We start from the raw sequence: 13,091 nt of genomic DNA, 5'->3' as shown, positions 1-13,091 counted from the left end.
TGCACAAGCAGCCACATGTTGAAGATGCTAACTAATTCAGATTTCCTGGCATTCACAACCACCACTGAAAATCAGAGAAGCAATTTTGCAACAAATCCTATATTTGTTGCACATATTTCTTTGTGTCTATTCCTTTGATTCACATGGTTTCCTATCTGTGGAGCACAATGATGTAAAACTTCTAGTAAAGTGTTTTATGTGGCATTGGTGAAAATATAACACTACATTGAAACATGAATAATACTCTTCTGTAAAGGCTGAAATATATCGACTTGCACAATCTGAATATATTTTGGTGGGAAAATCACAAGCATAGCCCAGTATGAAAAGAGCAGTAATTGCAACATCCTGAAAACTGGTTTTCATGGTGTGGTAACTAGACAAAGGTTTTAGGCAAGTTAGGCAACAGTATAGGACTCTGATGTATTTTATCTATCTCTTCAATCTGTACACAGAACATATAATTAGGAAAGATGGATTAGATTTAGATGAAGGTGGAGTGAAAATTGTGGGGAGGAACATTAACAATTTGAGATATGCCAATGAGACTACATTACTGGCAGAAAATAGCAAAGACTTGAAATGACTCCTGAAAGTTAAAAGAGAAAGCGCCCAAGCAGGACTACAGCTGAACATCAAAAAGACAAAAGTCATGACTACAGGAAAATTTCTTAACTTAAGGTTGACAATGAGGAAATTGAAATTGTTCAAGACTTTCTATTCCTTGGCTCCATCATCAACCAAAAGGAAGGCTGCAGTCAAGAAATCTGAAAGAGATTGAGACTGGGAAGAGCAGCCATGAAGGAGCTAGAAAAGATTCTTAAGTGTAAGAATGTGCCACTGGCAACCAAAATTAAGTTAATTCATGCCATTGTATTCCTTATTACTATGTATGGCTGTGAAAGCTGGACAATGAAGAATGCTGATAGGAAGAAAGTAGATTCCTTTGAAATGTGGTGTTGGAGGAGAGTGTTACGGATACTGTGGATTATGGGTTATAGTGGGTTATAGATCAAATCAAGCTGGAACTGACCCTAGAAGCTAAAATGAGTAAACTGAGGCTATCATACTTTGGTCACATTATGAGAAGACAAGAGTCACTGGAAAAGACAATCATGCTAGGAAAAGTTGAACGCAGCAGGAAAAGAGGAAGACCCAATAAGAGATGGATTGACTCTATAAAGGAAGCTACAGCCCTCAATTTGCAAGACCTGAGCAAGGCTATTAGGATGTTTTGGAGGACATTGATTCATAGGGTCGGGCAGAAGACCCTCATAGTCTTAATTATGCTTCTGAAAACCACCCAAATCACTCACAATGCCTTAGATCAATCTCTCCTACAAAAGGATAAAAGTGTCCATGATTTCTTGACAGACCAATTAATGATGGAGGAAGCTGTAAATTATAATACTCCGCAGAACTCACTACAACACAGTGATAAAGAAAAAAAATTGTTGACTCATGTTGAGTCTGTTGGGGTTGTAAACTCTCCTTATTGCTGATACCTTAAATAAAATGTGTGATAAAATAGACAATCTATCAAATTTAGTTTTAATCAGCATCCTAATGAAGAAAGGAGAAATCCAGAGTTTTAAAAAAGAACTCACTTTTGCACCTGACAATTGTCGTATTATGCTAGATATCCATCGCTTTAGAGGGAAAACAATCAAATGGAATAGTAAATGGCTAATAAAGGAATACCTAGCTTGCCTTCTGAATTTACACCCAACATCAACTGATTTAAAATATTATGACCACCTATCTAGCAACCTTCATTCTTGGAAACTAATACTTTTAGTTTACTCCCCAAAATTACCATCTCTAATTTTATCAAACTGGGAGTGGCTATGTAGCCATTGCATTTACCCCCAAGGCCCTCTCAAAACTACTGCAGTCTCCTCCTTGCTGTATGCAAAACCCTTGCCGAAATCCTCAAAGACAACAAGAATACATAAGAACAATAGTAGTGCTTCATTAACCCCAAAAAAAAGGTACCAAAAATTCCAGATACTCCTTTAATAGATTTATCTGAGCCAATACCTTCTTAGGACATCTTGAAGCCATTTCAAATACAAAAGAAGTGAGTAGAAGAAAATTACCCTCCTACATTCTGGAGGGATAGTGATTTGGATGCTATAGATTCATAGGGTCGCCATGAGTTGGAAGTGACTTGAGGGCACTTACACAAAACTGGAACTTATACTGCTCATGGGCATTTCACAAGAAAAAAAAAGAGACAATATGAGGTGACAAAATAGTTTGTCAGAATTTGTAAAAAATACCCATTTAAGTCACCATAAGCTCATTTGGAAAAGTATTTATTGGTTCAATAAGAAGAGCTACATGAATATGATAAGTTGTCATGGAGGATCATATAAATAGTGAAGTGATTAAGGTGTCGGAGTAGGATCTGGGAAACCCAGTTTCAAATCTCCACTCTGCCATGGAAACTTGCTGGGTGACCTTGAGCCAGTGGTACACTCTCAGCCTCAACCCTGGCAAGTATTTGGATGGGAGACCGCCAAGGAATACCAGGGGTGTGACATGGAGGCAGGCAATGGCAAACCACCTCTGAACATCTCTTGCCTTGAAACCCCTATGTCAACTGTGACTTGACAGCAAAACAAAACAAAAAAACCCTTTTATTAATATAAATGTTTTGAAAGCCAGCACTACATAGTTAACTTTGATTTCTGTAATTAACACACTTGTATAATTCATGTGCATCCAATTAAACACTGCATTCATACACTAAACCATAAATATGTGAGTTGTTATCAAAGTCATTCTGCAGCTACTGACTTTAAGCTACTGACACTAAACCATAAATATGTGAGTTGTTATCAAAGTCATTCTGCAGCTACTGACTTTAAGAGACTTTCAGTGCAATCCTAAACATAGTTACACCCTAAACTGTTGACTTCAATGCTAAGTACATTGCTAAAAGTGTAACTGTGCCTAGGATGTACCAATGCTAAGAGGGTAACTGTGCCTATTATGTCACTGTGCAATTATAAGAACACTTTCCTGGGAGTAAACCCAACTGAATAGCTTTGATTAGGTTTCCATGTAGACTGGTGTCTGCTCAGTAATTCGTTTTTTTTAATCCCAGGAAAATGAGGCAGAACTGTTGTTTGTGAAACCTTGTGTTTGAAATGGAATAATGGCTAGTAACATCCTTCTAGTTGGAAGGATGAATTTTTCAGACTGATTGAAAAATTTGGGTTATTAGTATTCTTTAACTGCCTCCTACCTTATTCACCAAATGAGTACCCAGCTTGCTGGGGGTAAAGGGAAGACGACTGGGGAAGGCACTGGCAAACCACCCTGTAAACAAAGTGTGCCTAGGAAACGTTGGGATGTGACGTCACCCCATGGGTCAGGAATGACCCGGTGCTTGCACAGGGGACTACCTTTACATTACCTTATTCACAGCTTCATCCCAATATTCATCCACCTTAGCTAGTTGTTCCTCTACCATACCAGTTTAGTAGAAAGAAAATGTTGAGAGAATTGCCTGGTATCTGTGTTCAAAGTTGGAGATCTGTTCTGAAAAGCTTTAGGTAGTTTGTTATTCTGCCACCGTTCAGTTATGGCCTGTTAAGCTTGGTGGAAAGCATACTTCTTTTGGATAGTCTATTTAAAGCATGACTCATTCAAATGCAGAAATCCCCTCACCATCATATGGACAAAAAGTCTTTCAATTTTTACCTTAAATAGAAAATCAGGAGAAATGTTTTCTGTGGCAGAATGGAAACACAACATTCAAAGGAAACAAGGGGAAATGCTTGCATTACTGGGGGTGGGGGAAGGGAAAGGATGACCTTTCTTTCTTTCCTTCAATATTGACATTTCATCAAAGTCCTATAAATGTGGAACGGCTTAGCCTATAAAGAGTAACTAAAAAAACTCACAAAGTTAAATACTAGTGGAAGAGTTGTGTCTTTGGCTCACCAGTAATGTTGCTGGTGTCCATAATACCAAGAGATCCCACATCACTCTCACAATCACAAAAGCACACACTAGCCTGGATAAGGATTAATTACTTTTCCCATTGTCAAAGCATGTGGTTTAAGTGCTGGGAAAATGTTATTTCCCTTCGATGGAAGTGCTAATTTTTGTGTTCCCTTCAATTTAAAAAGTGTTAGCTGTAATATCAGATAAGAATTCCAAAGAAAACACAACTGCTGTGTAGGTGTAAAATGACATCTCAGGAGATCTCTGCACAACCCCTCAGAGCCGTGTCGGTTTCAAGTCACGGCCAGAGGCGTTGCTGATCCCAACGCCGGAGCCATTTTCTTCTGGGCGCTGCGTCGACTGTCTCTAATGCTCTGTGTAATGCTCAGGGAGGGGCCGTGGCTCAGCGGCAGAGCATCTGCTTGGCATGCAGAAGGTCCCAGGTTCAATCCCTGGCATCTCCAGTTAAAGGGACCAGGCAAGTAGGTGATGTGAAAGACCTTTGCCTGAGACCCTGGAGAGCTGCTGCCGGTCTGAGTAGACAATACTGACTTTGATGGACCAAGGGTCTGATTCAGTAGAAGGCAGCTTCATGTGTGTGTTCATGTGTGTGCAAACAAAAACCACATGCAAGGCCATCCTTTGCTCCCAAAGAATCAGTGAAAACAATGCTATATTTCTAATACAAAGGTTTTGCCTACAAATATATATTAGTTGCTTAGATACATGTTTAAGTAAGTGACTAGATCCAAATGCAACACTCAAGGGACTTCATATGCTCAGTTAAACCTTTCCTTTTTCCCCCTTGTAAAGATGTTCCCCATGGCATGATTTAACACATGTTTAGAAACTTCTGGCTGCTGTACATGAAAAACAAGTACAAAGTTTAAATAGGTGTATGGAATTCATTGCATATATTTTTGATCCTGGCCAATACATCTGCCATTTATTTAGGCTCAAAAATCTATAGTGATAATTTACTTGAACGTCTATGCAAACACATGAAAGAATATGCCCTGTTGAAAACGAGTTTTACTTCTGAGAACACAGGAGCAAGGGCATACAAGTTATCCATGTATATGAGTGGGTCACTTTATCAGGTCCAAGGGGCCCAGCCTGAGTTGCAAGCTTGTTACTATGATGGGAAATAGTTGTGACATGTTAGAAATAGGTTTATTTCACAACTCATGAAACTAGGGAATGGATGGGATCATGTGCCACAAGTTTGCAAGGGCCCGTGTCACAAGTCTGGGTAGAAAAAGATTATGCTTGGGCCCACTTATGCTGAAATCATTGACGATTTAAGAGCAATCCTATGCAGAGTTACTCCAGTCTTAACCCATTGCTTTCATTCGATTTAAACTGGAATAACTCTTTTTGGAATTGCACTGTCACTGTAAATCCTTGTACTTCCTGTAATTAACCCTGTTAATTTAAACTGCCTGTGAGTTAGGGCTCAGCCCTCCTTATATTGGGATCCCAGCTTTATGAAGTCATCAGCAGAGAGGTACACCAATTAACTTCCAATAAAGCTAATGATTACTTGACGATCAGGCAGAAATGTTTTCTGTAAACCTTTTATGTATTTTGAAACTAACTTGAAAACTACCGGCTGTGGCATAATATTTTGATTTATTTGTGGGGCTCGGTTGCCATTTCTGTGCCACAGATTCCAGTAAAAGTTACCACTTCCAAGTTTTCCTACTACACAAGTAAAAAAATAAGCCCCAAACCAAGTTGATAATTAACTAAGTTTGCACATTCCATGTTGGAGTCCTTAGAATTTTTTAGGTATCTATTGTTTACTTGTACTTTTGTTCAGCCACAGACCTTGTGAACAAGATAGATTAATAAATATTTGGCAAGATAGATCAATCAATATTTGAGTAGTTTTTAATTACTGGGGCAAGTATCTCAAGTATCAGCTATTTACTTTTTGTTAGCTTAATAAAGTGTTATATCAATAAAGAGGGCTTTAACTAAAAAAAAAATTGATTCCTAGAACTACCTGATGGTTCTTTTGGCTTTTCCTGAAAATGACATCATGGCACAACATCGTTTTTAGTCCTTTTTTGTCCTCCTCCTCCTCCTTGGAGGAGCAGTGGGCAATAAGAATTTCCTTAGTGGGAGGCCTGGCAACCCTTGTGGCTCTGCAGAGGGACAAAGCCCGTTGAGTGTGATGCACAGAGGCCATAAAGTAACAACCAATTTTTTTCTGGACTTCAGGAAGGACCCCCTAACTGAAGGAAAGTGTTTTGTAAGGTCTGCCTGGATTTCTTCTTAACATGCTATTGTTCCATGTGCTTATGGTTCAGAGTAGCACTCTGGCCCTCACAGTTATCTGCATGGGAAATCACATGAGGATCCTAAGTAAACTGATCCTGCATGTATCACTGATTTTTTTTTATTTAATTCATGTGTACCCTGCCTTTCTCCTCAACACAGACCAAAAGTGGCTTACATTGTTCTCCTCTGCCATCGTACTAGGCTTTAAATTCTTGCTTCGCACCCCCATAGGATTTAGTTTAAAGCCCTCCTTATCAGGTTGGCAAGGCTCTCTTCCATTTTATCCTCACAACAACCCTGAGGCAGGTTAGGGTGAGAGAGTGTGTCTGACCCAAAGTCATCCAGTGAGTTTCCATGGCACGAATGGGGATTTGAACCCAGTATGATCTACTTCCACAGCCTCATGGATCCAACTCGTTTTCAGATGGCATTAGGGTATTTTCTGTTGATATGGATAACTTTCCTGTTGATGCCCTGGTTGACCTCTAGACTGAGGAAATGACCCGGGCAATTGACACAATCACTCCTAGGCACCCTCTCTTAGGTTTAAAAGAGAGGCACCCCTTTGTTTTACTGAGGGGCTGCGAACCATGAAAACACAAGGGAGACAGCTAGAGCAACAGCAGAGAAAGACTCAGGATGAATCTGACAAGACAACTAGAGTTCATTTTAAAGCCTACTCTGTGGGGGTGATGGTGGCAAAGAAACATCTCTACACCACCACTGCATCTATACAGTGTGGACTTGCAGAACTTTTCCGGGTCATCAAGGACCTTTTGGGTTCCAGCTTACAAGAAGTGGACTGCTCTGCAGCCTGCTGCGATCATTTTGCTAAACACTTTTCAGATAAAATAATCCATTCCAACTTTCAGACAAAAATCTCTCCCATCCAATTCTGTCCTACATTAGTGGTGACAAGACTGGATGGTCCCAGGATGCCATTTTGTCCAGTTGTGTGGGATACCTTTCAGCTTGTCCAGTCTGAGGATGGAGCAGGATCCTTGGAAAGTTGAGACCTACCACCTGCTTGCCCCTCCTGGCTACTTCAATCTTACAGGGGAGAGGGCTGACAGACCAGTCAATGTCTTCCTTGAAGCAGGATACTCTGGACCCAGGAGAGAGTTGAATAACTACCATCCAGTCTCAAAATGTACTATTCTTCAGCAAGGTAAGGGAACAAGGTAATGGCTAGACAACTTCAGGGATTCCTAAATGAAGTAGAATATTTGGATCCATTCCAATCTGGTTTCAGGTCTGACTATGGGACTGAAACAACCTTGTTCACCCTGGTGGATGACATCTGCTGGGAGACGGAAAAGGAGTGCAACCCTGTTAATTCTTCTGGACCTCTTGGTGGCTTTTGATACCATTGATCATGTTATCCTTCAGTACTGCATTTCAAGGACTGGGAGGCACTGTTCTGCTGTGCTTTTGGTCCTACCTCGAAGGTAGATTTCAGAGTATGGTGCTTGGGGACTACTGCTCTGCACCTTTCCCTTGGCCTATGGGGTTCTGCAAGGTTCCATCTTGTCCCACATGCTTTTCAATATCAACATAAAGCTGCTGGGGAAGTTCATCCTGAGCTTTGGGCTGAATTGCCACCAATATGCAGAAAACAGCTCTCTCCCCCACTTTCAGCAGATCCCAGGGATGCTGTGGAAGCAAGTGAAACTTGGGATGGATGGGAGCTCACAAACGGAACCTTAATCCTGACAAAACAGAGGTGCTACTGGTCTGTGTCTGGGAGAAAGGTTTGACCCAAGAAATGGCATATCTCCTGCTCTAGATGGGGTTGAACTCACCCTAAAGGATCAGGTTTGTAGCTTGGGGGTACCGCTGGACCTGGGCCTCCTGTTGGATGAATATATGGTAGCTTCAGCTTTCCTGGATGGGAAAGATCATCTTGCCACTGTAGTGCACTTCTTGGTAACATCTAGATTAGATTACTGCACTGGTTCCCAATCAGGGGTCCGTGGACCCCCAGGGGTCCGCGAGAACTAAATTAAGGTCCGCGAAACAAAGTTATAAACCCATAATAAATTAATATTTTCAATTAAAAGTTCTCTATTATAAAAATATATATTCAAATATTATTCTAAGTTTAATGTTTAACTAACAGTTATGATTAAAGTTTACAAAAAAGTCCTAGTGGTCCCTGGTCAAAAAAAGGTTGGGAACCACTGGATTACTGCAACACACTCTACATGGGGCTGCCCTTGAAGACTGTCCAGATTGCTACTTCCAGAATGCTGACTGGAGTGGGTCACAGGGACCATATCATTCCGGTTTTGTTCCATCTACACATATTCTGAATTTGCTTCCAGGTCCAATTCAAGATGCTGGCATTAAACTTTAAAGCCCTAAATGTCTGGGGTCCAGCAAAGCTGAAGGACTGCCTACTCCCAGCATGGTGTAGTGGTTAAAAGCGGTGGTCTGGAGCGGTGGACTCTAATTGGGAGAACCGGGTTTGATTCCCCACTCCTCCACATGAGTAGAGGATGCTAATCTGGTGAACTGGGTTGGTTTCCCCACTCCTACACATGAAGCCAGCTGGGTGACCTTGGGCTAGTCACAGTTCTCTTAGAGCTCTCTCAGCCCCATCTACCTCATAGGGTGTCTGTTGTGGGGTGAGGAAGGGAAAGTGGTTGTAAACTGGTTTGATTCTTCCTTAAGTGGTAGAAAAAGTCAGCATATAAAACCAACTCTTCTTAAGAACTGCCTGCCACTCTAGTCATCTTTGGAAGCCCCTGGCGCTTGAGGCTAGATGGGTGGCAAGCTGAGAAATGGCCTTCTTGGCTGTGCAAAAACTTTGGAACTGTCAGCCCTTGGCCCACAGAACCAGAAATCACCACAAAGTCATATAGAGTCCAAACAGATGGTTTTTACTGATCAAATAGGCATACAGTGCAAACGAATAAAATGACAGCTCTGAGAGGCTCACTAGCTGGGAGATATTATAAGGCAGGCAAGGCGGGAGATTACACGCATGAATACAGTTTCCCAGGAGCTGAGTTCCCAGGCCTAGGTATGCGACCTTGGGGGGCAGACAATACAGCACAGAGACAGAGGCAATAACGAAACCGAGATAGCGGCCTGACATTCTGCTCCCCTTAAGGCCCCCTCCCAGTTCGCAAGGGGGCTGGCCTGTTCGGGTAAGCAATGTGAAAGGCGTCGACGAGGTCGGGGGCGGAGACATCTCGTGCGCGCACCCATTCGTCATAGGCAGGGGGGAAATGTTTCCAACGAACTAGATATTGTAGATTGCCATGGTGAATACGGGAGTCAAGGATCTTGGAGACTTCGAAGTGTTCTTCCCCCCCCACCATGATGGGTTGCGCAGGCGGTGGGTCCGGATGCCACCGTGGAGAAGCAACATGGGGTTTGAGGAGGCTTATGTGGAAAACAGGATGCACACGCCTCAAGGATTTGGGGAGAGCCAGTTCCACTGTGACAGGGTTTATGACCCGAGTAATGGGGAAAGGGCCAATGAATTTGGCGCTGAGCTTATGGCACGGTTGGGTGGAACGGAGATTTTTGGTGGAAAGGTAAACCAAAGCACCCACTTGCAGATCACCCCCGGGGGAGCGATGTTTGTCAGCTTGCGCTTTGTATTTACGTTTGGCCCGGTCGAGGTTGCTAACGAGCCAGGGCCAAGTGGTACGGAGGGCGTGTGCCCAGGAGGCAATGTCGGGGTTCCCCTCCCCCTCTACATCATCTGTAGGAGCGATGGGACTGAAATCTTGTCCATACACAGCAAAAAACGGGCTAAAACCTGTGGATTGATGCATGGCATTATTGTAGGCATATTCTGCTAAAGGTAACAGTTCCACCCAGTTATCCTGGTGGTAGTTAACATAACAACGCAAATAACATTCAAGTACAGCATTGACACGTTCAGTTTGACCATCAGTTTGAGGATGGTATGCACTAGACAATCCCTGTTCCACCCCCACCAACTTGAGGAAAGCTTTCCAAAACTTAGAAACGAAACCACTTCCGCGGTCACAAATTATTTTACGCGGAAACGAATGTAAACGAAAGATATGCGTCACGAAGAGGCGGGCCAGTTTCTGAGCAGAGGGGATCCCTGCGCATGGAATCAAATGTATTTGCTTAGAAAACAAATCAGTAACAACCCACAACACAGTTTTACCCCCACTGAGAGGGAGATCAGTCATGAAGTCCATAGCAATCACTTCCCAAGGTCTGCTGGGCGTTTCAAGAGGTTGTAGCAGTCCCGGGGGTTTGCCCTGCGATCGTTTCGCAGCGGCACAAACGGGACAGCTGCGGATGAAGGAGTCAATGTCGGAACGCATTCCCCCCCACCAGAACTGTCTGCGCAATAAGTGAAGGGTCTTCAGAAACCCAAAGTGCCCAGCTGTTTTGGCTCCATGAGCTAAATGTAAAACGTCTTTCCGGAGAGCCTTGGGTACATACAATTTTGAGTCTTTGTACCAGGACCCCCCTTGTTCCAAAACACCAGGAGGTAGGGTATGAGCGGAACGTTCTAAAAGGCACTGGTCCCGAAGGACAGTTAAAAAGGATTCGGAGATGGGGATTTTGGAGGGAGCCCCCCCGTCGGTCATGGAGATCTGAGAAACAGTTATAGGGCTAGTGCTTACGTGCGGCGGCGCGCAGACTGCAGGCGGCTGAGCGGTCGGAGGGGTAGGAGGGGCGGGAACTCCGGTCTGTTGCGGTGGCGGCTGGGCAGCCGGTTGGGCTGGCGGAGCTTGCGAGTTAGGGAAGGTGTGCTGCTGCTGGGATCGGGTTTGCACAGCCAGCATAGGTAGGGCCCCACGTTGCATAGGGGTGAACAGAGAGTTGGTGGGTCTTTCGAGTTTTACCGGATATTGTGGTAAACGGGAGAGGGCATCCGCGAGAACGTTCTGCTTCCCAGGGACGTGCTTCAGGGTGAAACGGAACTGAGCAAAGAACTCCGCCCACCGTTGTTGTTTCGCCGATAGCTTATGGGACCCCGTGAGGGCAGCTAGATTTTTGTGATCGGTCCAAACTTCAAAGGGCACTTTAGACCCTTCCAAGAATTGCCGCCATAAAGTCAGTGCATGATGAACAGCAGAGGCCTCTTTCTCCCAGATGGGCCAGTTTAATTGAGCGTGTGCAAATTTTTTTGAAAAGTAAGCGCAAGGGTGAAGCAGACCGTCCGGTCCTTGCTGGAGGAGAGCCCCTCCCATGGCTACATCGGAAGCATCGACTTGCACAATGAACATTCGATTTGGGTCTGGGTGCCGTAGTACCGGCTCCGAAGTGAAGAGGCGTTTGAGGGCCAGAAAGGCGGCTTGGCATTGCTCGGTCCATAGGATTCTTGCGGAGGGCAAGGCAGCCGAGCTTACTTTTCCCTTAGTTTTCAGCAGGTCCGTAATGGGTAGAGCCACTTGGGCGAAGTTAGGGATGAATCCCCGATAGAAGTTTGCAAATCCCAGAAATTGCTGCACTTGCTTACGGTTGGTGGGGGGAGTCCAATCGAGAACGGCTTGGACTTTGGCGGGGTCCATGCGAAGACCTTGGTGGGAGATGATGTATCCCAAAAACGTGAGTTTGCTTTGGTGAAATTCACACTTAGCTAGTTTAGCGAACAGTTGATGGTTACGCAGGCGTTGTAGAACTTCTCTGACCAGAGTCACATGCTCGTCCATAGTTTTCGAATAAATGAGAATGTCATCTAAGTAGACCACCACCCCACGGTATAGAAGGTCATGTAGGATTTCATTGATGAGTTGCATGAAGACCCCCGGGGCCCCTTTTAATCCGAATGGCATTACAAGGAATTCATACATTCCGAAACAGCTAGAGAAGGCAGTGAGGTGTTCATCTCCTTCGCGGATACGGACTCGGTAGTAGGCTTCCACCAAGTCTAATTTAGAGAATACACGGCCTTCCTGTAATTGTCCCAAAATATCCGATATTAATGGGATAGGATAGGCGTTGGTCTGGGTAACCGCATTGAGCTTTCTGAAGTCAATGCATAGGCGAAGGTCGCCTTCTTTTTTCCGGACGAAAAACGCGGGGGCCGAGTTTGGGGCATTCGAAGGGCGAATGAACCCTCTGGCGAGGTTTTTGTCCAAAAAGTCCCGGAGGACAGTGCGCTCGGAAGCGCTCATAGGGTAAATCTTACTTTTGGTTAATGTGCAGTCCTTCACTACTTCAATCGCACAGTCTGAGGCCCGGTGGGGGGGTAAGGCATCACATTCCCTAAGGTCGAAGACATCTTCAAAGTCCCGGTATACAGCGGGTAGAGCTGGTGGTACTGGGGCAGTAGAGGTTAATGCTGGAACGGGCGGAAATGGCAGAGCAAAGTTTTGCCGATGCTGGTCGCAGGTGGGACTAGTGAAAGAGATAGTGTTTGTTTCCCAATCAATACTGGGACTATGTCCTTTAATCCAGTTAATTCCCAAGACCACTTCAAATCGGATAGGGGCTATAGTGAAGTCTATTTGTTCCCAGTGGGAACCAATTCCCATTGCCACCCCTATGGTGCGGTGATCAACTGGACCCCCCTGGAATTGGCTCCCGTCCATTTGAGCAAATTGGACGGGGGCGGGTAAAGCCTCTGAGTCGGCTCTGAGTGCAGCAAACGTGGCTTCACTTATGAGAGTGCGACAGCAACCGGAGTCAATTAGTGCTTTGACGGGGATTTGCGGACCTCCGTTAAGTTGTTGTAAAACTGCATCCACGTAGACGGTGGAGTCCACTTCTTTGATTTTGGTAGGAGCATTCGGTTTGATAGGAAGATCCTGAGAGGTCTGTGGAGATGCTCCATTCACCACAGACCGGAGTCGTTTTTTGACAAGTCGAGGGGAGATTCCAGGTTTAAGGCTGGAGAAATCCAA

Source organism: Euleptes europaea, chromosome 8, assembly GCF_029931775.1.
Source record: "Euleptes europaea isolate rEulEur1 chromosome 8, rEulEur1.hap1, whole genome shotgun sequence".
In the NCBI taxonomy this organism is placed as follows: Eukaryota; Metazoa; Chordata; class Lepidosauria; order Squamata; family Sphaerodactylidae; genus Euleptes; species Euleptes europaea.
Note: the sequence above shows the minus strand (reverse complement) of the source record.